This window comes from Amaranthus tricolor, chromosome 13 (genome assembly GCF_026212465.1).
Source record: "Amaranthus tricolor cultivar Red isolate AtriRed21 chromosome 13, ASM2621246v1, whole genome shotgun sequence".
Classification (NCBI taxonomy): domain Eukaryota; kingdom Viridiplantae; phylum Streptophyta; class Magnoliopsida; order Caryophyllales; family Amaranthaceae; genus Amaranthus; species Amaranthus tricolor.
In genome coordinates, this window is record NC_080059.1 from 1,498,149 (window position 1) to 1,525,033 (window position 26,885).

A 26,885-nucleotide genomic window follows, 5' to 3' on the forward strand; every position below is an offset into this window, starting at 1 on the left:
ACTTGCATTTATCTATTCCCTCCTATTTTTCCTACTAATCCTATTTACTTTTGGGTTATTATTCACTTATTACTCTTAATATATATTTTGTTCTTAATGTATAAGTTAAAACATAGTTAAGTTGGATTTTGTTTGATTGTCTAAATGTAAGGATTATTAATATCAAATTTTTATAATTTTTAATTAAACATAATCAAAGATATTACGAGTTAAAATATTATCTCAACAAATATGCAAAAAAGTAAATGAGACTAATAAGTTGAGTAGGAGAGAATATTTTATTTACTCAAAGAAGCTCTTTTATTATGTGAACTTGTGAAGAATGTGATTATATTGGAATCATGCCTGTGTCCTGATGCTCCAACGATACTTTTCAGATTAGTCAGATTCTGTTATTGATTTCCTTTTTTATCCTAATAAGTAGTCCCAATCCTTAAAGTTCGCCACCCCTTTTCATTTTTTCGCCACCCTCTCCCCCCTAAAATTACGTATTTGCCCCTGTAGTTTAAAAAATTACAAAAATGCCACTCCTTACAAATTTCTTATTTATAATAATAATAATAATAATAATAATAATAATAATAATAATAACAACAATAATAAAATTAAATAATAATAATAAATAAAATTAATAATAATAATAACAGTAATAATAATAATAATAATAATAATAATAATAATAATAATAATAATAATAATAATAATAATAAAAACAATAATAAAATTAAATAATAATACTTATTATTCAAAAAAAAAAAAAAAAAAAGTTGAGTCGCCCAAAATTGGGCGACTGAACCATGGTCGAGTCGCCCAGATCTGGGCGACTGGACCATGGTGGAGTCGCCCAAAATTGGGCGACTGAACCATGGTCCAGTCGCCCAATTTTGGGCAACTCAATTTTATTTTTTTTTTTCTTTTTGGAAAATAATAATAATAATAATAATAATAATAATATTAATACTAATAATAATAATTTATAGATTAATGTGGTCTATTAGCTCAGTTGGTTAGAGCACTGTACTAATAACATGAAGGTCACAGGTTCGAGACCTGAACAAGCCATTATTTAATAATTATTAATTTTTTATTATAAATATGATAAAAAAGTAATAATTATTAAATAATGGCTTGTGCAGATCTCGAACTTGTGACCTTAACGTTAATAGTACAACGCTCTAACCAACTGAGCTAATAGACCACATTAATCTATAAATTATTATTATTAGTATTAATATTATTATTATTATTATTATTATTATTATTATTTTCCAAAAAAGAAAAAAAAAAAAAAATTGAGTCGCCCAAAATTGGGCGACTCAATTTTTTTTTTTTTTTGAATAATAATTATTATTATTTAATTTTATTATTGTTGTTTTTATTATTATTATTATTATTATTATTATTATTATTATTATTATTATTATTATTATAAATAAAAAATTTGAAATGAGTGGCTAAATTGTAATTTTTAAAAAATCAGGGGCAAATTCGTGATTTCATTTGGAGGGGGGGTGGCGAAAAAATGAAAAGGGTGGCGAAGTTTAGCAACACCCGTAGTAGTCCTTTCAATTCCCCATTAATATTTCATTTAATATTCTATTTGCATTATACACCCTATTTAATGTAGTTATTTAATTCTTAATATTTCTAATTGTATATAATTAAAAATTATAAAAAGCTAAGATAAATAATACTCGCATTGATACGAATCAAATAAAATCCCACTTTAACTATATTTTAACTTATAGATTAATAATAAAATACAAATTAAGAATAAGAAATAAATAGTATTTAAAAAGTAAATGGGACATTAGTAGTGAATTAGAGAGATTAACTACTAATTAGTCGTAGTGAGCTAAACGACACAAATAAAATAAATATTATTTTTCAAAAGTACATTTGGCGTAATATTCACAATAATATAACCATGCCTTATTATTTCTATTTATGGAAAAAAGCAAATAATTACAATCATATTTCATAATCATCTTTTGATCTAATTTGTTTTGGCATCCCATCTCATGTACTGATAGAACGAGAGTTTGGCATGCTTAGCCTAATAAATGCCTCATAGTATTTACTATATATTAAGGTTGAAATTAATTTTTTTTTCTAATTTATCAATTATTTGATTATTTTAATTTATGAAAAATTTTCAAAATTTACTTAATAAAAATTATTTTTGTCAAATACTGCTGAATAATGTTTATTTTTCAAAAATTACTGAATCAAAAAGTTTCTATGTTAAAGACAATCGGTAGCTTTTATAAGTCTTTAATCGCTGATTTTTTTTTTTTTGGAAAAATTATTTTCAAATTACTGAATGAAAAAGTTTCTTTGTTAAAAACTGACAATAGCTTTAAGCCTTTAATAGATGATTTTTTATGGGTAAAACTATTTTCAAATATTGTCTTTCGCAAAGATAATTTTTATTAGGTATTATTTGCCAAAATAAATTATTTGAATGATGGTTTTAATAAAAAATTTTAACGGCCAATGGATGTCGAAACTATTATCTGGTAATTTTTCAGAAGGAACATCATTATTATCGCCGTCATCGTATCAAATGTTTCCGTTAATAGGAAAACTATATGATTAGAGTTTGGGGAAGAAAGGAAAACGACAACTCATATCTATAAAAGAGGGTGGGTTATTTTTTTTTCAAAAGGAACATTTTTATTAATTAATAGTTTTTTGACAATAAAAAAGTTTTATTAGGTAGTTTTGACCAAAAATAAATAAATTTTTTTAAATAGTACTCCCTTCAATTCTTTTTGGTTGTCCTATTTAGTTTTTTGACACCATTCATTAATCACTCTTAATTTGTATTTTATTCTTAATTTAGACGTCAAAATATAGTCATGAGGGAACTTGTTTGATTCGTCTCAATGTAAATTTTATTAATATCAAATTTTATAAAATTTAATTATGCACAATTAGAGATATTTAGAATTTAATTAGTGCATTGGATAATGTGCCAAAATTAAATGAGAGAACCGAAAAAAATTGGAGAGAATAATTGAAAATTTTCCCTTAAACTTAAAATAATCTATTAAAAATGAATATTCTTTGATAGTTAGACACGGGACTCGATAAGATGGGAAGTTGTCAACAAGATTTTCCACCAAGAAATAGAAGTTGAATCCAAAAATGACTTCATGGATCATGCATGAAGGAGTATAAGACAAAGCTATAGCAAGGAAGTTAAAATATTGTACTCGTATCTCTTACTCAAATTATATACATACTATATACTCATAATATATGAGAGAGCTTTTTTTCTTGGGTTATAAAGTATGTTGAATGAAGGAAAATTTAGATTAGGATCACATTTATGACCTTAATTAGAAAAGTGATATTTATTTTAATTGAGATAAAATTTAATTTCTGATAGTTTTTCTCTAAAATATTAATAGGATGGAAAAATATATAAGAATGTGAGAATATTTAAATATTTGGCTGCACTCATATTTTTGTTACATTTATCCTTTTAGTGATTTAAAAATTTAATTAGAGTGGAAAATTCAGTCTTATTTCTATTTTAACCATGTATTATTCTTTTTGTGTAAGGTAGAATAATGTCGTTTGGTTGATCGACCAAATCGATTGTGCCAAGTCATGAACAAAGAATTCAAAGGGGTCAGAAGAGATATACACTTTATTATTGATAATAATTTTATGAACATAAACTAAATTTTCACAAATTAAGAGAGCATGAAACATATCCGGACACCTCAACTAAAAAATCTAAACCGATGGTTGAAGTTTTAAAATATGTTACATACATAAATACTCCCTGCGTTTCCTAATGTTCTTCACATTTAGAATATTCTATTTTGGACAGAGAAATTTGATTAATATTTTAAAAACATATATAGATGATAAATATATATATATATGGGGGAGACTCAAAGGGGATATGGTCACAACCATGTCAAGCAAGATAAGTTTATTGGGTTCCCAAGTCAGTTAGAGGATGCGAATAAAATGTGGGTGAACATGGCAAAAACCATTAAAACAGCGGCAAAAGAGACCTTAGGGGTGTCGTCGGGTAAACCAAAAGTGTTCAAAGAGTCGTGGTGGTGGAACGATGAGGTGGAAAAGAAGATAAGGGATAAAAACAACAGATTTAAGGATCTTATGGCATGCACGAAAAATAAGGATCGAATAGAAAAAAGAGTGAGCTATCACTAGTGGAAAAAACCTCGTTTGCTGCGGTTTTGGCCCCCAGCAATAGTGATAGCAGCAAATGTCCTACTTTAAATGCTGCGGTTCAAAACCGCAGCAAATAAGGGCATTAGTTGCTGCGGTCATGGGCTAAAACCGCAGCAAATAATGGGTGTTATTTGCTGCGGTCAGGGGGAAAAACCGCAGCAATAAGTGTGTCATTATTTGCTGCAGTCAGGCTTAAAACCGCAGCAAGAAGTCTCTTTTTTTTTTTTTTTTTTTTCTTTTTCCGTTTAATCCTTATAATAATGCAATAATATTACAATGTAATAACAGTGATTAATCCAATGATAATCACAGATAATCAACATTAATCTCTTTGTAATAATAAACTCTCGCTCGTATATATATATAATATAATATGTACGTACATATATATATATATATATATATATATATACATTAAATAAACTATAAAAAATAATCAATAGTAATTACAATTTATCAAGGACAAATATTAGCAAGATAATCTTGTCTTTTAATTCGCGCATCTCTTCACTTCTCAAAGCGCGTGTTTCCCTCGGAATGTCGTTTAAAACCTATATTATAATATTAAAATAAAAGCTATATATTAATATAGAAACATTAGATTTTACCAATAATATATTTAATTAAGAACGTAACAAATACTTACGGCATCTATATTTTCGACTCCAAATTCCTTCACGGAATTTATAATATCGTCCATAAACTTCAGCGCGTAGTAGCCGCAGTCAACGGAAGAAGGAGGCTGTTGAAAGCACTAAGAGAAAATAGAAGTTAGTGTCAAAAACGGTTAAAAACGCATAAAATCGCAACTTAACACATAAATTCTAGAATATGACTATGATTTTCAAATCTAACAACTTCTACACAATAATATATACCAAATAGTGTTGTGTGCCAAGTTTCGTGCAAAACAAACAAAGTTTGAGCTACTTTACGCGCGGAATTGACAAAAACGCTTAAAAACGCATAAAATCGCAACTTAACTTCTAATTTCTAGCATATGACTATTATTATCAATTCTAACCATTTCAACACAATAATATATGCCAAATAGTGTTGTGTGCCAAGTTTCGTGCATAACAAACCAAGTTTGAGTACTTTACGCGCGAAATTGACAAAAACGCTTAAAAACGCATAAAATCGCAACATAACTTCTAATTTCTAGCATATGACTATTATTATCAATTATAACCACTTCAACACAATAATATATGCCAAATAGTGTTGTGTGCCAAGTTTCGTGCATAACAAACCATGTTTGACCTACTTTACGCGCGAAATTGACAAAAACGCTTAAAAACGCATAAAATCGCAACTTAACTTCTAATTTCTAGCATATGACTATTATTATCAATTCTAACCATTTCAACACAATAATATATGCCAAATAGTGTTGTGTGCCAAGTTTCGTGCATAACAAACCATGTTTGACCTACTTTACGCGCGAAATTGACAAATAAAAACGCGAAATTGACAGCATCAAACTAGTGACCAGACCACCTTGCACGACACGTGGAGACCAAACCTATGCATCCAGGACCTAGGCTAAAGTGGAAATGGAATCTTGGTACTTGGATCTAGCTATCAAGGTCCTAAAACCATTCTAACAATCCCCGTGGACTCCTAGAAGCTGAGCCGAAGGAGGGCTGGTCGACAGTTTGCTAGATCAGAATTTTGTTTAAGTGTTTGTGGTTGTTTCGTGTTCTTTTCATGATTATTTGACCAAACCTATACAAAACCCATAAAATCGAATTTGTGTACCTTTCTTGCTATCCATTTTGGAAATGTGGCTCTGGATGTAGATCCCATTTGTCCATGCACTCTTTTCATTGCGCTGAAACGCATGGGAAAAGTAATACCATTTATATATATATATATAACACTTAATTAAATCAAATTGGTAAAATAATTAATATCACGTACGCATTCAACAATGCTTTGAATCTTGTGTTGCGAGGTAGGCTGTTAGGTTTTTGTAATGAGTCGAAGACGTGCACGGTGTTCGTTAAAGGATATATGATCAAAAGTATCCAATGCAAACTACAAACACAAATTTAAAATCAACAAATTAGAGATTAGGTGACTTTAAAAATCAAAAGATAAGTTCAATTTCAAAAATAAAACTTACTCTTCCCAATATGGAGCCAGAATGAATGTGTGTTTACATGCAAGGGAATTAGTCAAAGCAGTCTCAATGTATGCTCTGACGACATCTGGATCATTTCTACATTTACTACCCGAAATCGTCTCCGGACAAAACCATCCAATTTTTATTGGAGGTTCGCAAGAATTTACCTCCTCGTAAACCGCACTAAACTCACAAATAAGAGAATTTTGTTAGTAATTCGGTCATTAAAACAATTAAACAACAATGCCTAACTTGTAAGATAATGAACATCACCTCATGTAGACATGGAAAAGAGCTACGTTCAGCATCTCTCCTCTCAAAAATTGCCCGATGTCACTAGGACCAATAATTACATACGGGTCTTCTGAAAAGCAGTAGTGCTCCTTCAGCAGGGGCAACATGATTGGGTCCTCCTCACTTATGCGAGATGCACAATAATGCAACCATTTGCAATCTTGAGAGAGATCTTTTAGCTCCTCATCAGTCAAAATTGGAGTGCTTGGCATCGACTTTGACCCAGTCGACACCTTTGCTGATGAACCGACCTCTCTACAAGATCCCTTTGGACTCTTTTGCTATTTCAATTTATAAATAAAAATTAAATTAGTGTGAGCATGCAATTAAAAAATAAAAATAAATAAGGTACAAATGATTCTTACCGTGTTAGTGAATCGGACCCAAGCATATGGCCATGTGACGAAACTACCTAGGGCGTCTGATAGTTTCTCAAGGCTCCATGCTGGCATTGGAATTGGGAGTGAGAAATCTTCAAACCCCTTTACAATAGTCTCCACGGCCACACTGATGTGGCCACTTGTAACAGGCACTGAATGCACTGTTTGGCCCTCTTTATTTGGCTGTGCCATACCATATGCAACCTCAGTTAAGTCGCCATCACTAGCAACACCTAACTGAGGCAGCAAAAGAGAACAAGGAGTCGCCTCCTGAAAATTGTGTCGTTTAGTATAATAAGCATCATAATAAAATTTTAATTACGCGTTGCAATTTAAATTAATAAGTGCTTATATATTTAAAAACTATGTACCTGTAGCACTGGCACCGGAGTTGGCTCCGGATTTTGAGCAACGAGGGTATTAGTAAAGAGCTGGGGTGCTACGGGGGTAATGGGCTCGGGTGTTGGCTCGACCAAAGCGTCAGAATCCCCATGTTGACTTCCCTGATCCTCGACAATCAGGTTTGCCAAGTCCACAATGGGTGCACCCATCTTTTGCAACACGGTGGCCAACTTCGCGAGAACGTCCTTCGTAATCTCCGCTCGGAGGGTTGCTGCTTCTTCCCGTAGTGCCGTTCGGGATTGAGTAGCAACACACTCTTTGCCGAATGCCTTCTGTAACCCCACGCGGACGCCTCCTTTTCCGACTACCCGCCCACTGTGGTCTTTCCCTAAGACCATATGCAATGCGTCAACATTGCCTTTTGGGGTGAACTCCCCCGTAGCTTCTTTTTCCTTCCAGCCCATCTGTTCAAATAAAAAGTGACATATATAGTAATTAGTATAAGTACATCAAAGCCAAAAAATACAAATGAAGAATATACTTAATAATTTCAAAACTCACCACAGCAACAGCAACCTTCTTCGTTCCTGGATCATTAATGGTAAATTTACCACTTGCATCTCGGGAATGAAGCCCGCAATACCAATCACGCACCCGATCTCCAGCAAGAGTATGTACGGATGCGGAGGTAGTCGTAGATGAGGGTGTGGATGAACTTTGATTGGGGTATAAACCCGCATCCACCCACTCTTTTCGGACCTCATCGTACGTTTTCTGGCCTAAGCGATGGTAAAACTTTCTTTTGCTTGCAGAATCTGAAGATTTACCACGCTTTTCCTAATTAATCAATAGAAATCGAATGTCATGTATTAGTTTAATGACTGAATCAAAAGAAGTAAATTCAAATTGGTAAACTATAATATAATATGAAATACTTACAACTTCTATGGGAGTTGTTCTTTTGGCAACAAAGGCCTCCCAATCCCTATTCGATATGTGACCCCATATTTTGTAGGGCATCTTTGAAGGTGCTTGCTCTCCACCTTCGTTTCCCGTTTTGACCTTTTTGGTCGTACGGGCACGGGTCTTCGTAATCCAGCCAGTTACTAGCTTGGATTTGAAATCTCTGAATCTTTCAGCAACAGCTGAAAGAAACACATTCTTCTTGTCCTCATCGCTCTCGATGTGGAAAAGATTCTACAAAAAAATTTATATTTGTTACTGTCAATTAAATTAATTTTAAAATGAAACTAAATGAGTAAAAATAGTAAAGTTGCTTACCACAGTATCATTCCATAGAGAGTTTTTCAAACCCTCTGGAACCTCGTTCCATGTGTGCAATATGGAAATCTTGCGGATACATAGGCCCACTTGTTTTCCATATTGCCTACGCCATTTTCCGCAGGGTTGACCCAATGCATTGTATTCCAAATGCATTGGTTCCGTGACTTTGAGGTTTTTCGTTGGACCTCGCCCTTTTCTTTTCTTACTGGTAGTGGGAGCATCCATTGGTGGGGCGTCTTCAGTCTCAAAATCATTGTCTAGAGGTGGAGCGTCTTCAGCCATACGCTCGAATCTCACAATTTGGTCCTCTTCACTGTCGTAACTACGATGCTCATTATCCGAGGTCTCAATCTCGGGGACAATTTCGTCTCTGAATAGATGCATTATATATCAGTACCTGAAAGAGTATGAATAGAAATATATTAGAACATAAGCTAAGTAATATTAAGAATATGACTATGATTTACAATTCTAATACGTACGTTCAACACAATAATATATAACAAATAAGTGTTCTGTGCAAAGTTTCATGCAAAACAAACCAAGTGCCAAAAAAACTTTTAAAAGCTTTAAATTCATACCTTGTGAATCACTTAATTCAAATGTATTCCTTCCGTGTGATCTACACGCATATAACCAACATCTACATCATCTACATCATCTTGATCCACTGATATTGGATTGATAAAGGGAGGGGAGTCTTCAAAAGCTTCATATTCTTCCTCATCCTCAACATCACCTATACCAAGAATGCTTCTTTTTCCCGGTACAACAATAGACCATTTTTTATCAGACGGGTCTACAATGTAGAATACTTGCTTGGCTTGTGTGGCTAGTATGAATGGCTCCTCACTATCACGCAAACGAGCTAAGTCTACAAGAGTGAATCCACAAGGGTCGTCATTTTTTATGCATCGTCGATTATTATCTACCCACTTACATTTGAAAAGACCAATATTGAAAGTAGAGTAGTCAAGCTCCCATATTTCATGTACCCGCCCGTAGTATACCAATTTAGCATCAACCGGCGCTTGATCCTTCGCACTCGCGTAAAATGTAGATGACGCCAAAATAGAAACCCCACTATTCTATAGATACGATGACTTCTTGTCTTGACCCTCAGTCCAAAATGTGAAGCCATTGACATCGTAACCCTCATATTTGTTGACATCATCACGAGGACCAAAAGCTAACCACTTAACAATTTCGGATACACCCTTGAGTTCTTCGCATATTACTAGATTATGAAACCAATTAATAAACGTCTTGTTATGCAACTGCATCAATGCCCTATCCCCTTTAGAAGGATGTTTTGCGCGCAATATATCAAAATGCTCACTCAAAAAAGGATGAACTTCCGGAATATGATGCAACACATACAAGTGTGCTTGTAGAAGGCTTTCTCGAGGAGGTGTGACCGATTTGGAGCCAATTGTTCCTTTTCTCTCAAGCCTTCCTTCATGTCTAGAGGTGGGAAGTCCAATAGGCTTTGCCATGGCCAAATACTCGGCTATAAAGTTGCTAATCTCATCGCTCACAGTGCCTTGAATCATAATCCCCTCGGGTTGTGCTGGATTCCTCACCTTGTTTTGTAAAACACCCATGTGTCTTTCAAAAGGATAACACCACCTTAAAAAAACTGGACCCAAAAGTTTGATCTCACGAACGAGATGGACAATAAGATGAACCATTATGTCAAAGAAAGAAGGTGGAAAATACATCTCAAACTTGCATAAAGTTACAATCACGTCGAGTTGAAGTGCATCAAGTTTAAAGGGATCAAGAACTTTACTACAAATTGTGTTGAAGAACGAACATAGCTCGGTAATAGCATATCTCACATGTTTTGGCAGTATTCCACGGATTGCAATTGGTAAGAACACTTGCATCATTACATGGCAATCGTGAGATTTCATGCTTCCCAACTTCAGCTCACCATTTAGGCTAACAAATCTCTTCATGTTGGATGAGTACCCAGGCGGAACCTTAATGCCATACAAACACTCACAAAATGTCCGCTTCTCTGCTTTGGACAATTTGTAGCAAGCTGGAGGCAAATAAACTTTGTCATTAAGCATCTTCTTCTTATTGTCACCAACTTCATCATCAGCTCTATTTCTTTTCTTACTCACCTTAACATGTGCCCACAACTCCGGACGAAGACCCTTACATTCAAACCAATCTCGCACGGCCCTAACATCTTTTGTCTTACCCGAAATGTTCATGAGAGTCCCGAGTATGGCATCGCATACATTTTTCTCTATATGCATAACGTCAAGACAATGCCTAACCTGTAGATCTCTCCAATATGGAAGCTTCCAAAAGATTGATTCTTTTTTCCATAATCGGCCTTCACCTCCTTGCACTTGCCCCGTTTTACCAAATACAGTCTCAACTCCCTTAACCTGTTCATAAACCTCATAACCGGTCAACGGTCGACGAGCTACACGGTCCTCAACCTCCCCATTGAACAACTTCTTCTTCTTACGATATTGGTGGTCTCGTGGGAGGAACTTTCGATGGTGCATGAATACGTGTTTGCACTTAGGAATCCACGTGGATTCCATGTCATCGATACATATCGGGCATGCTTTCTTCCCTTTGTTCTTATACCCCGATAAGTTGCCATATGCCGAAAAATCATTAACGGTGCATAAAAGCATTGCACGCAAGGTGAACTCCTCATTAGCATATGCATCAAACACTGAAACGCCTTCATCCCACATCTTTCTCAAATCCTCAACGAGAGGTGCAAGATACACATCTATGTCATTGCCAGGTTGTTTAGGACCCGAGATAAGAAGCGAAAGCATTATGTACTTACGCTTCATACACAACCAAGGTGGCAAATTATAGATCACTAAAAGTACCGGCCAAGTACTATGTTGAGAACTAAGATTGCCGAACGGGTTCATTCCATCCGTACACAGTCCGAGCCTTAAATTACGAACCTGATCCCCAAAAGTCTTATGCAACCTATCAATACTCTTGCACTCCGGAGAATCAGATGGATGTGTGAGCAAGTGACCTTTCTTCACCCTATCTGCATGCCACCTCAAATTTAACGCATCTTTCTTTATAGAAAACAAGCGCTTGAATCTAGGTATTATTGGAAGATACCACAATACCTTAGCCGGGGGCCCTTTAGCATCCCGAGCCCCTTTACGCTTGTAGCGCGATAACCCACACCTAGGACACTCTTCTAAGTTCTCGTTTTCATTCCGATACAACACACAATCATTCGGACACGCATGAATCTTCTGGTACTCTAAGCCGAAAGGACACATGAGCTTTTTGGCATAATATGTCGACTTTGGAAGTTCACTCACCTAACGCTTCTAATAACATTGTGAAACTAGCGTCACTCCAATTGAACTTTGACTTAATGTTGAAAATTGTCAACACTGCTGTTAGTTTGGTGAACTTTGTACATCCAGGGTACAAAGGCTTTTGAGAAGCCTCTGTCAACAAGTCAAAAACACGAGGACGTTTTCCTAACTCATCCTCGACTCCCTCCATCATCTCATCAACACGATCCACATCCTCATCGACATTCTCTTCATCTGTCTCATACCCATCAACATGATCTACTACATCCTCATTGACATCGGCCACATTATTGATGTCCTCAACAACACTTTTCTCTTTGTAAACTCCCTCCTCACCATGCCAAACCCAAACATGATATTGAGGCCTAAACCCACGTCGAAGTATGTGCTCCCTAAGGATATCAACACTATCTACCTTTGATACATTGCCACAACTGACACATGGGCAATAAAAACCAACTCCCCCCGTCCTAACTTGATGTTCAACCGCAATACTACAAAATTCTAATACGCCATCAATAAATTCCGACGATTCAATGCTTCCATACATCCAAGAACGATCGTTTGTCATCCTAATTAGTGTGATTAATTGATTCAAAACAAAACAATAATTAATAATATTCATATAAAAACAATAAAAATTAATAATTAATAATGTTTTTTAAGATTGTTAATGATGACTTCAATTATACTATAAAAAGTGATCATTTTAAACTTGTAGGTGATTACTTTATAACTATAATTGGTCACTTTAGAATTGCTACAAATTATTTGAAGGTACTTAAACTCTTTGATTATAATAATCTTTCTAAAAATTTTAAAAAAATAATAATATATATACTAGTAATATTATTTATCAACTAGGAGTATTATTATTTTGTATTAACTATAATAGAAATAACATGAAAAATAAGAATGCAATATTAATATTTTCATATTAAAATTTCACCTATTTCCCTAACCCTCAAGCAAATAAATACAATCATTAAAATACTAGATACTCACTTCAATTCAAAACAATTATTTCATTTATGTAAGATTTCATTACTTTAATTCTCTATATCAGAATAAGAACAACAAGATTTCATTACTTAAGCAAATAACTATAATTCTCTTTTCATCTTCTTCATGACTGCCCTTTTTTATTTGATGGTTTTATTGATTGTTTGATTGAGTTTACAACAACAAGAACAACAAGATTATATTCGATTTTTTACAACAAGAATAAGCAACAAGAACAACAACGTAACAACATTTTTTACAAGAACAACAACAACAAGAAGATGAACAAAAACATAATTATATTCGATGAACAGCAACAAGAACAGCAACAAAATTCGAAGTAGGTTTATGAAAATTCGAAGATGAACAAGCCAACAAAATTTTGGTTTCAAACGGTCATATAAAAAAGAGAAATAATACCTTAATTCGTGAGTTTTGAAGATGAACAAGCAAATGCCTTTGGTTTCAAACGCTTTTGAAGAATGCACACACACGCAGATGAACAAGCAAATGCACGAAACAGCAAGCAAACGTTTGTGAAGATTATGTGTTCGAAGTTTATGAAGAACAAGTTTGAAGAAACACTCAATCACTCAGTTTTTTCGAGTGTTTTTCAATAATGGTGGGTTTGAAATGATTTTTTGTTTTTTAGAAGAAGATGAAGATGAAGAATGAAATGTTGAATGGCGAAAATGGTGCGTTTATTGCTTGAGTCGAGGATTTTCAATGGGTTTGTGAGAAGAGAATGGCGAAATGAAAAGAGAATGGCGGGCTTTATTTGCTATACTTGTATTTTGAGAAGTTGAAGAAGCGTGCAGTGTACATTTTATGCGGTTTATTGCTGCGGTCACAAGCCAACCGCAGCAAATAAGGCTTTCTTTTTTAATTTTTGCTGAATTTGAACGGTTACTTTTCGTTATTTGCTGCGGGCCCTAGCCAACCGCAGCAATTAAGGCTTTTTTTTTTTAATTTTGATGAAATTTAACGGTTATTTAAGGTTATTTGCTGCGGGCCCTAGCAGGGCCCGCAGCAATAAATGCTTTTTTTTTAATTTTGCTATTTGTTAACGGTAGAATGGGGTATTTGCTACGGTCAATCAACAAAAACCGCAGCAATTAGTATTTTTTTTTTTCCAAATCTTTCTCCCATTTATTGCTGCGAATATACTAAAACCGCAGCAAATGTTGAGCAGCAAATACGTTTTTTTCCAATAGTGTATAAAGAAGTAAAGCGTGCGGTAAAGAAAGCGGTAACGGAGGCAAAAAAAACCGTGGTTATGAGGACTTGTATCGGAAGCTTGACACCAAAGAGGGGGAGAAGCAAATTTTTAAGTTGGCAAAGACTAGTTCAAGGCAGCGGCAAGACTTAGAGGCAGTGAATTCATCAAAGATGAGGGAGGACGAGTCCTCCTGAGACAAGAGGACATTAAAACTAGATGGCTACAGTATTTCTCTCAGCTACTCAATGAGTCTAGGGGGCCAAAGGAGATGGATAATCAAATTTTTGACGTCCAAATACCACTAGAATATGGGTCAACGAGTGGTATTACCACAAGAGAAGTAAGAGAACGAAGCTCTCAAAAAGATAGGGAGAACAAAGGCAGTCGGGCCAGATAACATCGCAATTGAGGTCTGGAGGGGTTTCGGATAAGAGGGCATTAGTTGGCTGACTAACCTCTTTAATATTATTTTGAGGACACATAAGATGTTTGAAGAATGGAGGAATAACACACTAATACCTCTGCTATATGGGACCGAATGTTGGCTTGTAAAGAAGATTTTTGAACATAAGATAGAAGTTACAGAAATGCTTATGCTGAGGTGGATGTGTGGGCACACATTGATGGATCGAATTAGGAACCAACAGTTTAGGGAAAAATTAGGGGTAGTCCCTATTTCTGAAAAAATGCGCTAAAATAGATTGAAGTGGTTTGGACATGTGCAGAGAAGGACTTTCGCTGCCTCGGTGAAGAGGGTAGAAAGCATTATAGTAGAGGGTAAGAGGAGTCAAGGAAAAACCAGGAGAACTTGAGATGAGCAAATAAGAGTTGACTTACATGAGTTAAACCTCTCTGAGGGCTTAACTAGAGATAAGGGTGGTTGAAGGCGTTATATCCATGTTTTAGACTACTGATATCCTCTTAGGTTACCTTTGGGTGTTCTTACCATCATGCTTCTGTCGTTTCTTTTATTATTAGTTTTGTTTTCTTTTTGTTTTCTTCTGTAGTTGGTTCTACTTTTTTATTTTATTTATATGCATTCCATTTATCTTTTCCGTGTAGCTACGTCTTATTATCTTTCTCAAGCCAAGGACTCCTTTGGTCGCGCTCTCCTTTATGGGTATGAGTTGCCGCCGTCCTTTCCTCCCCAGACCCTGGCTATAGTTTTTCTATGAACGGAATACACTGGGTAGGATGATGATGATGATGATATAGATGATAAATATATCCATGTGAGATTTTGTTAAATTCGTCTTAAAGTATACTTTTTTATTATATATTTTTAAAAATTTTTAATAATGCGTATTTAAAGATATTAAGACTCAAAATTTACTTTGAAAACTGTGCAAAAAGTAAATGAAAAGAACATTAGGAAATAGAGGGAGTAATAAATATTAAGGCAACTAAATAAAGTAGTTGAGTTAAAAAAGAATTACTTATCTCTCCTATGGAATTTTCAACTAAGTAATACTAATAATAAATGTTTTGCTTGGTTTTAGATACAATAAATAAAATATTTAAACTGTGTGGATCACTGAAAAATAAATTTGATATGTAAATGAAAATTAAAAATGAGGTTAGGATCATTAAAAAATTTAAAATGTAGTAGTATTTTAAAAATATTGCAAAGTTAATGAAATAAATAGGATGCTTTTTTGGAAATTGTAAAAAATAAATCAATTTTTATTAAATTTCCTAAACATAAATCTAAATATTGAAAATAAACATAACAATGGTGAGTTTATTTAGAAAAAGTAGACAATAAAAATTCATTTTCAATGGATCACAATTATTGATTTATTATTGATAATTTCTCTTAATTTTCTAATTAAATAATGTAAAAAAAAAAGAAAGAAATAGAAGTAGTTGTATAAGAAAATAAGTGCACACAGACAAACCTGGAGGGTGGAGGTTCCAAGTATCACGGCTTCGTCAGAAGGAGTAAAACAAGGAGAAGAGGTCAATAAGGGAGGCAACAAGCTACCCTAGCGCACCATTTTTTCCTATTGTCGTCTTGTGGCCCCCACAGTTATTGTCCGTTATTGGCAGTTGCCACGATTGTGCTACGTGTTTCTTACTTAGTGGTCCACCACCTGACCGTTTATCGTTCAATTTCTACGGCTCCACTGGGTCCCTTTTATCATATCCGTTGCCGACAATTTTTTATTTATTTTTATTTTAATTAAATACAACTAGTCTGAATCAAGAAGAGATAAAATTTTTAAGTGGAAATCAAGTTTAAGACTTTTTTTGAAATTAGGTATTTTTTTTATTTCAAAGTATTTGCCATAATTTTTTTTACGTAGTTTAATGCACCAATTTAATCCTTAATATTTATAATTATGTAAAATAAAAATTATAACAATTTGATATTAATTATCTTTGCATCGAAACAAATCAAACAAGATCCCACTTGACTATGTTTTAACTTATAATTAAAAATTAATTACAAATTAAGGGAAATAAGTGAATACTGAATAGTGTAAGCATTTCTAATGGTACGAGTAAATTGAAACGGAGGAAGTATTTGATTCTCATTTTAGTTTTAAGTTTTAACTTGACTTATTGGTTGTGATGGCATAAATTAAAAATTAATGGAGTTGTTTGAGCTTATTAATTGATATTAGCAAAATTTATCTGGAACGGTGTCATCTTTTACTGATTTTTCTATAATAATCTCAATTTTTGATTAACCATGAATAATCCTACCAGGTAATCTCTTATCTATACAACAAGTCATTTTATATAAAAAAATGAAAAAGTAAATACAAAATAAAATTATAAAAAATCTAAAAATTTTAAAAAATTAAAAAAGGAATCGAATAAGTTTATTTTTTGATTCTAACTTTTAAATATTAATATTTTTAATTTTTAATTTTATTTTTCTTTTCTTTTTCTTTGTGTACAATTAACCTGAAAAAACAAGTCACCATTTGGAACACAGTGTTTTTGGGTAGGTGACTTTAAATTTCAGATTATTTACGATTAATCAAAAGTTGAAATTTTTGTAAAAGAAAACTGAACAGTAAAAATTAGTTTCTATCACTAGAAATCAATTTTGGTTAATAAAAATATATTCCATTTTATTTTTTATTTAAAAATGATAAATAAATATATATCCCACTTGAAATACATAATTAATAGAGTCTACTAATTTTTAAACAGTTCGTCTTGTATGAAACTGTCTCACGACTAGATAACCTAAAAAAATACATAAACCAAAAGTTTATATTATTGGACTATTTAACACAAGTATGAAACATATCTCACTGTGAGACCGTCTTATATAAGAAGTTGTGACATTTATATTAATTAATTGTTGAAAAACTTGTGTCGCCCCCTTGATGTCTGAGTATTGGTCCAGGCGACGACACTTGACTGGCTTGGCCGGTTACCCACCACTCACCAGGCATATTGTCGCTGACACGTGACCCCTGTCAGGCTTCAACGCACGTTCTTTTGTTTCTTTCACCTTTTCCCTTGTACTTCCTCCCTTCTACTTATAAGGATTGTGTATAAGAATTAAGAAATTTGTGTTTTATGTTAAAAATAGCGTTATAATTTCTAAAGAGATAAAAGAAAAAGTTAATGAGGTAAACTGCAGGAAAAATTCAGAGGCAAAATAAGGACTTACATACTTAATCTCTCATTTTTTTATGTTTTTCTCATTTATAATATTCTACTTTAAGGGGAGAGAAATTTAATTAATATTTTTAAATCATATTTAGAAAATAAAATACATTCATGTGAGATCTCGTTAGATTCGTCCTAATGTATACTTTTTTATTATGTATTTTTTATAATTTTTTATTATATATATTTAGAGATATTAAGGTTTAAAATTTACTTTGAAAATAGGAAGAAAAAAAAAAACAAAGTGAGTATTTCTTTTACCAAAATAGAAATGTATTCTCTGTCCCATCTATTTTGCCGAAATGGCAATTTTGGGAAAATTCTAAAAAGTAGGTAAAGTAGTACATTATGGGAAAATATAGTGATATGAAGTTTGTATATGGAACATTTGTATAACTGTTTATGGCAGGTGTCAAGGTATGGTATTGTAGGTGTCAAGAGATGGCATCATAATGGATTAATCAGCTTAGTGATGTTGCTGCCTGTAGCTGCTATACAAAGCTTCACTCCTAGTTTTAGTTGTACATTTTGTTAGATTGTAACCAACTATTAGTGGAGGTTATTATTTACAACTATTTTCACATTTTGTTATTGGTTATTTTTGTCTTCTTGGGTGTATGTCTATATATAGATATTAACCCTTTTGTAATATTTTAAGCAAAATCAATACAATTGATATTTCTGTATTTTAAGTGTTCCTTTAGCTATTCTTTGAGAAAATGAGAGAATTGTATGGATTAGATGGAAAAGTAAGTTAAATACTCCTTTCGTTTTCAAAAGTCCTGTCCTTCCTATTTGGTATATGGGAAGGAACCAAGGGAAGTGGAAACTATAATTAAAAGCTAATCATTGAACATTGGAGAAAGTAAGAAAACATAATCTAAAATAATAAAATCATTAAATAGTTGAATCGTTGTGTACAAATCTGATTTTATTGAAGGTATACCAAAGCTTTTTTACATTTATGATTGCCAAAATAAAACAAAAAAAAAATAAAATTAAAGTCCTTAATCTTTAGGTAAATAAAACAACCAATTACAATGAGAGTTTACTAACACATCAACCTATAGATGAACATGTACATGGATTAAGCTTAAATTAAATATCAACCCCAATTTACACTATAAAAGTATGATTTAGATCATAACTATCACAAGTGTGGAAGAAAAAGAATTACAGTCCCATATAAAAGTATCGCAAGCATTCGAATGGGTGATAGAACGTGCATAAGAGACTTGGCAAGTAAACTCAACTTAGCACCAACCACTGTATGGAAGATGATCAAAAGAGGGGAATTAAATCCTCACACTAATGCAATGCATCCAGAAATTTCAGAGGATAATAAGCTGGTAAGAATTCATTGGATTATTAGTTTACTTGTACAAGATTCGATTCCAATTCAACCACAATACAAATGTCTATAAGACTTTGTTCATATCGATGAAAAATGGTTTTACTTGTCAAGAAAATCACAGCGATTTTAGCTTGCAAAAAATAACCTAAACCTTACACAAGTGGTAAATCATTCAAATTCATTCCTAAAATTATGTTTATGGGTTGTGTGGCTAGACCTAGATGGAACCAAATGGGTGAATGTACTTAAGACGATGTTGAATGGCAAGCACACTATAAACAAGATGGTTTTACATATATTTTAACTCAACAGCCACTAAACAGTCCAGATTGCAACATATTGGATTTGAATTTTTTTAGAAGCATACAATCATTAATGCATAAAAAGATGCCAAAGTGTATTAGGAAGTTAGTAGGAGCAGTTCAGGAAGCCTTTGTAGAATTACATCCAAAAACACTTAGCAATGTGTGGATGTCCTTACAATATGTGATGAATGAGATGCTCAAGGCAAAAGGGTCAAATAATTATGACGTTCCCTACAACAAAAAAAAAGCAACTTAAACAAGTACAAGCACCCAGTTGGGCTGTGAAGGATTGCATTGCAATGGCATATGGAGAGGAATATATGATCCAATTGTTTGGAATCAATTTATAATTATGTACAAGTTATAGTGCTTTATCTCTTAATGACAAAGACTTTTGTATACACATGTCTCAGTTAGTCCCCATCAATCATCGAATAATATATAAAGGCTACATTACGAACTACCCGAAAGTTTTAACAATCATATTCTAACACAAACACCAAAAAATCAGCCAACCGAATATCATAGCAGTACTCCATATTTACAGTACTCCATTTTAAAAATTAACATCAACTTACAGTTAAAATATCACTACACCAAAAACAATCCAAGATTAACATTACCAACACAACAGTTTCCATTTTCGAAGCAACAACCGAATAAACAAACAAAATCATAACTTTAAAACCAGCTAATTTCGAGCAACATAAACCAAAAAAAAAAAAAATCCAACAACAATGGTCAATATTTGCAGATGTTTAAACAAATCAGCAAACCTCACCTTGGGTTTAATTATATTTGATTTAGGTTTTAGATTTACCCCATTTTCATGTTTGTTAGAAGAAACATACTTTTTTGCAAATTCGTCTAGAAGACTTATTTGTCTTAGGATCCTGTGGTGTTTCAGGAACAAGTAAAGTAATAGGGGACTTTTTTGAATGAATATCTTCTTCTACTTCAACAAGGTAGAAGTAGCATTATCTTCAATTTCTTTTAAAAATCTTGTTTCCCATTGAAACTATAAGGGAGAAAGGTACTATTTCATCCATTTCATTATATTTGTTACACTTACTACAAATTACTTGCTACTCTTTTTATTCCTTAAAATTTCCCTCACTTTTCTTTTACTTTGTTTAATCAAATTTGTTTAATTTTTATTTTTGACTATTACCCACACTTCTTTAATTTTTATCTATATAGGAGTATAAAAAATAAAATGGACAAATAAATCTTTCTAACTTCAATATCAAATATAAGTACTAAATAGACATTTTCTTGTGATTTCAAGCATGTTGAGCAGTTTGATCATGTGATTCCTAGTACGACACCCTAAGTAGCTAGTCTACATACTCATAGCCTAAAGGACAGAGCTTGATCTTTTATTCTTTTTGAGTGACGATCATGGCCACAAGTATACATTGTCTGTCGAGAAAAGGCACACATGCAATTCCATGCTTCCTCCGTTCTCAAATTACTCGCACCTGATTGTAATATGTGATATTGGTAAATGTCAGTATGTTACTATTAATAGCAAGTATAAATATATAATAAAACGAATGTAGTATTACTTTTCCATTTTAAAAAGATTGACACACTTTTATTTCTAGTCTATTTTTCTGATTTTGCTAGATTTTTTTAGTGAAAAGTTCATACCATTTTCATTTATTCTCCATATATATTTACTCTTGTTATATATGATTCAAACAATTCAAATGATCCTATATTTTTTAATCTTTCTGCATTATACAATTTCAGCAAATTAATAAGGATGGAGGCAGTAGTGATATAGAGAATGTTGCCTAAATATATGTTTGGTACGTGGACTGCTTTTTCTATTAACTACTGATTTTAAAAGGAAATCTCATAAAGTTTGTGTGTGTGGTGGTCGTAGATTTATCCATGCAATTCTTTCACAGTTTGTCATAGACACAATTTATAATATATTTATAGATATATACAGTTGCCGATTTCTTTCGGAGAAGTTTAACTCTAAAAGTCTAGATTTTAGAGTAAATTAAATAAATATTTTTTTATCTTATTCGTCAACCAAATTAAGTCATGTATAATTTGTTTTTGTTGCACTAAGTCTAATTAAGTATTTTAAATTGAATTAATTTTACTTGTCAAATTTTATTATCATTGCTAAATTCAGCTTTACTGAAATATATTAAATTATTTTTACTAATTAAAACTTATAACTTCTAATAAAAATATTTTTATATTGACTAAAATTAATTTTATATATCAAGACTTATTTTTACTTATAAAAGCAAACATTTAACTAATTTTCCATGGTAAAAAAAACTTATTCAAACTCATTTCTACTTATTGAAACTTATGTTTACACAAATGAACCATTTTTTAAACCAGATATGTCTTGGACCATGTTTTCTCCAATTTAAAACATGGTAAAAAAAATTATTTGCTAAAATAATAACTTTAAGCTAATAAAAAACACTATTTAATAAAAATATCAATATTATATTGTTAGAATTTATTAAATTAGGTAAACATGTTGATTATGTGTGATAAAATTAATTCAAGTTTAAGTATATTTTAGAAATATATTAATAAATTTAATTATACATTTTATGCAAAAAAAAATTAACGTCATGAAAGCGTAATAAAAAATATGACAATGAAAAAAATTTAAGAATAATAGTATATGTTAAGATTAGATAGACTTATTGTGATGCCAGTATACAATCGGAGAAAGATGAGGTGCACACACACTTCATAAGCTAAGAAGATATATGTTATTCCAAAACTATATGACAATGGGAGAAATGACTCCAATAACTTATGAAATATGCACATCATCTTTAATTCATTGATATGTGATGAAATTATCAACAATATAAATATTATACAAATAATCTTATTAAGCCAAGTTATAACCAATATCGAAAAAATATTTTTTATATTATCAGCCGGACCGCCCATCAAATTGAATTGTTAATTTGGTTTAGTATATGATCAATAATATAAATTATGTAAGTCGTTAATTGTCAAAAAAGGTAGAAGTTGGTAAAATTTTGATATCGATGAATTTTTTATGCATCATGGTGTATATATATATATATATATATATATATATATATATATATATATATATATATATATATATATATATATATATATATATATATATATATATATATATATATATATATATATATATATATATATATATATATATATATATATATATATATATATATATATATATATATATATATATATATATATATATATATATATTGATACATTTTAGTATACAGACTTTCTTCATTCTGAAATACCTATATTTGATTATAATATGTTGTGTGGGAAAACATCATTATCAATAGTAAGTATAATGGAAGGAGATAGTATTATAACTAATCCATCAGTGGATATATGGTGATGCAACTAATAATGACACTTATATTGAATATTAAGCAAAAGATTATCCATCTTTTCTTCAAGAAAGAAATGGACTGGTCAAGTTTAACAATCTCTTACGTAAGTCTTTATATCGATTTAATTTTTGTAGGACTATATAATATATATTTGTTATTATTGGTATTAAGAAAAAGCGCTTTTACGTCTTAATACTTTTAGCTTTTTAACCTTGAGGTTGAAAGAGACATGCATGTAAAAATGAAGTATTGTAATATGTAATAATGATTTTGCTCTATTTTATCTTTAGTTCATCTAAATAAAAAAAGTGTACATTAATTTATTTTTGGATATAGTTCATCTCTTTTACTCTTTATTATTCTTCAGTTCCAATTTACTTGTAAGTTTTTTTCTTTGCAATTAGACGAATCAAACAAGATTTCACATGACTATATTTTATCCTATAGATTAAAAATCACAAATTAAGAGTGATAAATAAATAGTGTCATTTTTATAATATTATGACTAATTTGAAACAGAGGAAGTATCTCTCTTATTATGTCTATTGGAAATTTCTTATGGTTACCACTTAGTTTTGAAATTTTCACATAGCAGACAATTTTTTTTTTAAATACTCATGATTTTACGCTCTAGTTTCAAATTAGTTTTCAAAATAACCTTATTCACAAATTATAATGATTTTTTCTCATTAAATGAGCCATATCAACAAGTAAAAAAAAAATTAACAATTTAATTATTTATACAGAAAGGCTCAAAATAATTATGTGGTCATTTGATCTCCAAATCACCTTTATTCTGCATCATGTTCAACATTATTGTCTTTAATAAATATTCTTCAACATTATTGTCTTTAATAAATATTGTACATAAAGAGATAAAAAAATTCCACTAAATTGAGTTTTCATACATAAGTATTGGTAATTTTTTAAATTAATGTTTTATAATTTTGAGTATCTTAAATTAGATATATAATATCTTAAATAATTGAATTAATTAGCATGTATGACAAATTAAATAGAATGCTTAAAGTGGAATACATGACGTATAAGTGCATAACTATTTTATCTAAAAATAAATTAAATGCACTAAGGAGTAGGAAAAAAAAATTATCTAAAAACTTTTGAAAAAATTCTTAAATATTGTACTTTAACACTTCCACTATAATTTATATGGCTATTTAAAAACTTAAGTTATGGCCACGCATCAATCTTTAAGTTGAGAAGTCGATCATGAGAGTGATTGTTTACGTAATTGGTCCGTCAGGAAACTTTTGAGCTGTTCTTGCTCAAAGTTGTGTATGAAAAATACATTTCCTTTTATTTTATATATATATATATATATATATATATATATATATATATATATTTCATTTTCATGTATGATATAGTATATGAAAAAATACTAGTTTATTTTTTTTAAGTAGTTAGTGGTAGCCTGCTAGGTTTAGTAATGATCGACGAGTGCACTACAGTGCCGTGTTTAAGGAAGCAAGAAGTTGATAGGATCATAGGACAATATATGCGTGCTACATGAAAACTACTTCCGCTCCCGCTGGTTTTTGCAATAATATTCCGTAAAATTGAAAAAATAGACCTTTTTTTTCATAGATTTGGTCAATTTTGATTTTTAATGGGAGTTTGACAAAATAAAATTATAATTTTACAAGTATATATGATTTGATTATTGAATTGAGGTATTGGGCTCTATCTAGCTATGAACCTTAACAAATGAATACCTTCCCTAGGGTTAGAAACGATACTGGTTTTTACTCCTGTTAATATTAACCACACACTCAAATTTAAAAAACTAATTAGTTTCTTTAATTAGTTTTTGTCCTTACATTAAAATTATCTTTTCATCTCATCTATATATTTCACCCACTTCTTAATTTTGTTTTTTCTTCATTTTTAATTATCTTCTTTTGCTCAACTTAGATTTCTTTATGATATTTTACAATGAAAATATACATGTCGCAAGAAATATTATACATTTATACATTTAAAATTTCGAATAGAGAAATCTATGGGATATATATAGTCTCCTTCACCTAACAAAATAAATTAAAAAAAAAAAATACTTGTCTTAATTTTTTATATTCTAGAAGTGACGTTACATAAAATTGCTACATGATGAGGTAGTTATAGAAGATCGATCATCCAAGATTAATGTATTCGGTTGAGGATAAGATAAAACAAGCTACTTATCAAATCAAATGTACTTCATTTTTCTAATATATACTCCTTCGTATCATTTTATTTGCGTTATTTTTCATTTTGATATATTTTAATAAATTTATTTAATTTTTTATACATAATTTCAATATTTTTTTATTTTTTATTTTCTCTCTTATTTCTAAATATTCTACGGTTTTAATTCAGTGTATTTAATTTTTTGAATCAAATGACCGGAATAAATTAATATACGTATTTATAAGATATACATTCTTTTTCATTTAATAAGAAACCCTACCATGGTTACCAATAATGCATAATAAATTAAGCCTAGTCATGTTCGTGTAGGACGTTATAAAACTCACATGTATATTTGACTATGTAACTAATCGGTTTAGCCAACCTATTTGAAGTCTTTGTGAAGAATTTATTTGACTATGTATTTAATAAGGTACATTTTGTTCGATCAAATCAATGTCAATTTATACATTAATAGATATTTTGGTGATGTACAATATGAAATTCATAAATTTAACTCATCAACCATATATATGATTTATGAGTGTAATCAAAGGTGTTCAAAAAACAAATCTGAATCGATATTTATTGATCTTCAAAACTAAATTTAACTTTTGAAATTACAATGATTAAAACCAACGTAAACATAAAATCAGATTTCCACCCATTTCAAATTATATGGATTTGATCCCCCGATCTTATTGAAGCAAATACTCTAAGCTTGTACATGGGATTTTCTATGAGAAGTAAAACCATTAGCTCTAGATTATTCCTTAATTTAATTCCCATTGCATGGATGCAATCAAATAACCACCTTAAGCAATCATTATTATAATTATATTATACTGACAAATACTCCATTTGGCATTTGTCCCAATTTTCTCCATATTTTTTCAGTTAATCCTACTAAATTTGACATATTTTTATCCGCTTTAGCTACTCTAAAGATATTGTTAACGTATTGGGTAAAATAGGTGGATAGTGGACTACATTTATTCTCATACTTAAAAATGGATGTATGTACTTGATTATTATCATCACCACGACTCCAATACTATTAAGCTTTTTAGGACTATACAAATTTAAACAGATATTCGTATATATCTGAGGCTATAATTTAATTTCAGAGTCAAATTTTTACAAAATTACAATCTTTTCAATTCTATTTCTAGTACAATTTTTATTTTGATTTATTTCACTTAATTTGTTATATTTTTAAGGAAAATGAAGATCTCTCCACTTTTGTATTAATTCTCATTCACTAATGATTTACGTTTTTTTTTTCTTTTATTCCTATTAATACAATTGATCATTAATATTTAAATCGATTTCTTAAGTAGTATTTAGCAAACACATAAGTATCATTCCACAATTATTATTAGTTTTTACTTTTTACGTTAGGAAAGTCAGGTTCACTTTGCAATTTTTGTTTTTTTTGCGGGCTGAGTGAGTATGAGTTGACGCTTTTTTCACTTTTCAGATCGTAATTTTCTATGAGCAGAATATTTAAATTGGTGGTTACAATCATAACTCTTAGATAAGAGGAGATAATTGATCGAGTCTCATCTTTTGGTGGGACCTCTTGAAGATTGATGATAAGTTCAGCAGCATATGTTATCCCACATTTTGATCTGTCATGCAACATATTGTCAAATTTTTCCTTGTTTTTCCACAATTTTTTAATGGTGTGACTTGTGAGATATATGACCCACGGCCGTCTCCAGAAAAAAATGAGTTTCCTGAGTTAGGAAAATTGGTGCCCTATATTTAAATGTGCTTTTCCATATTGTACGACAATATTAATTTATA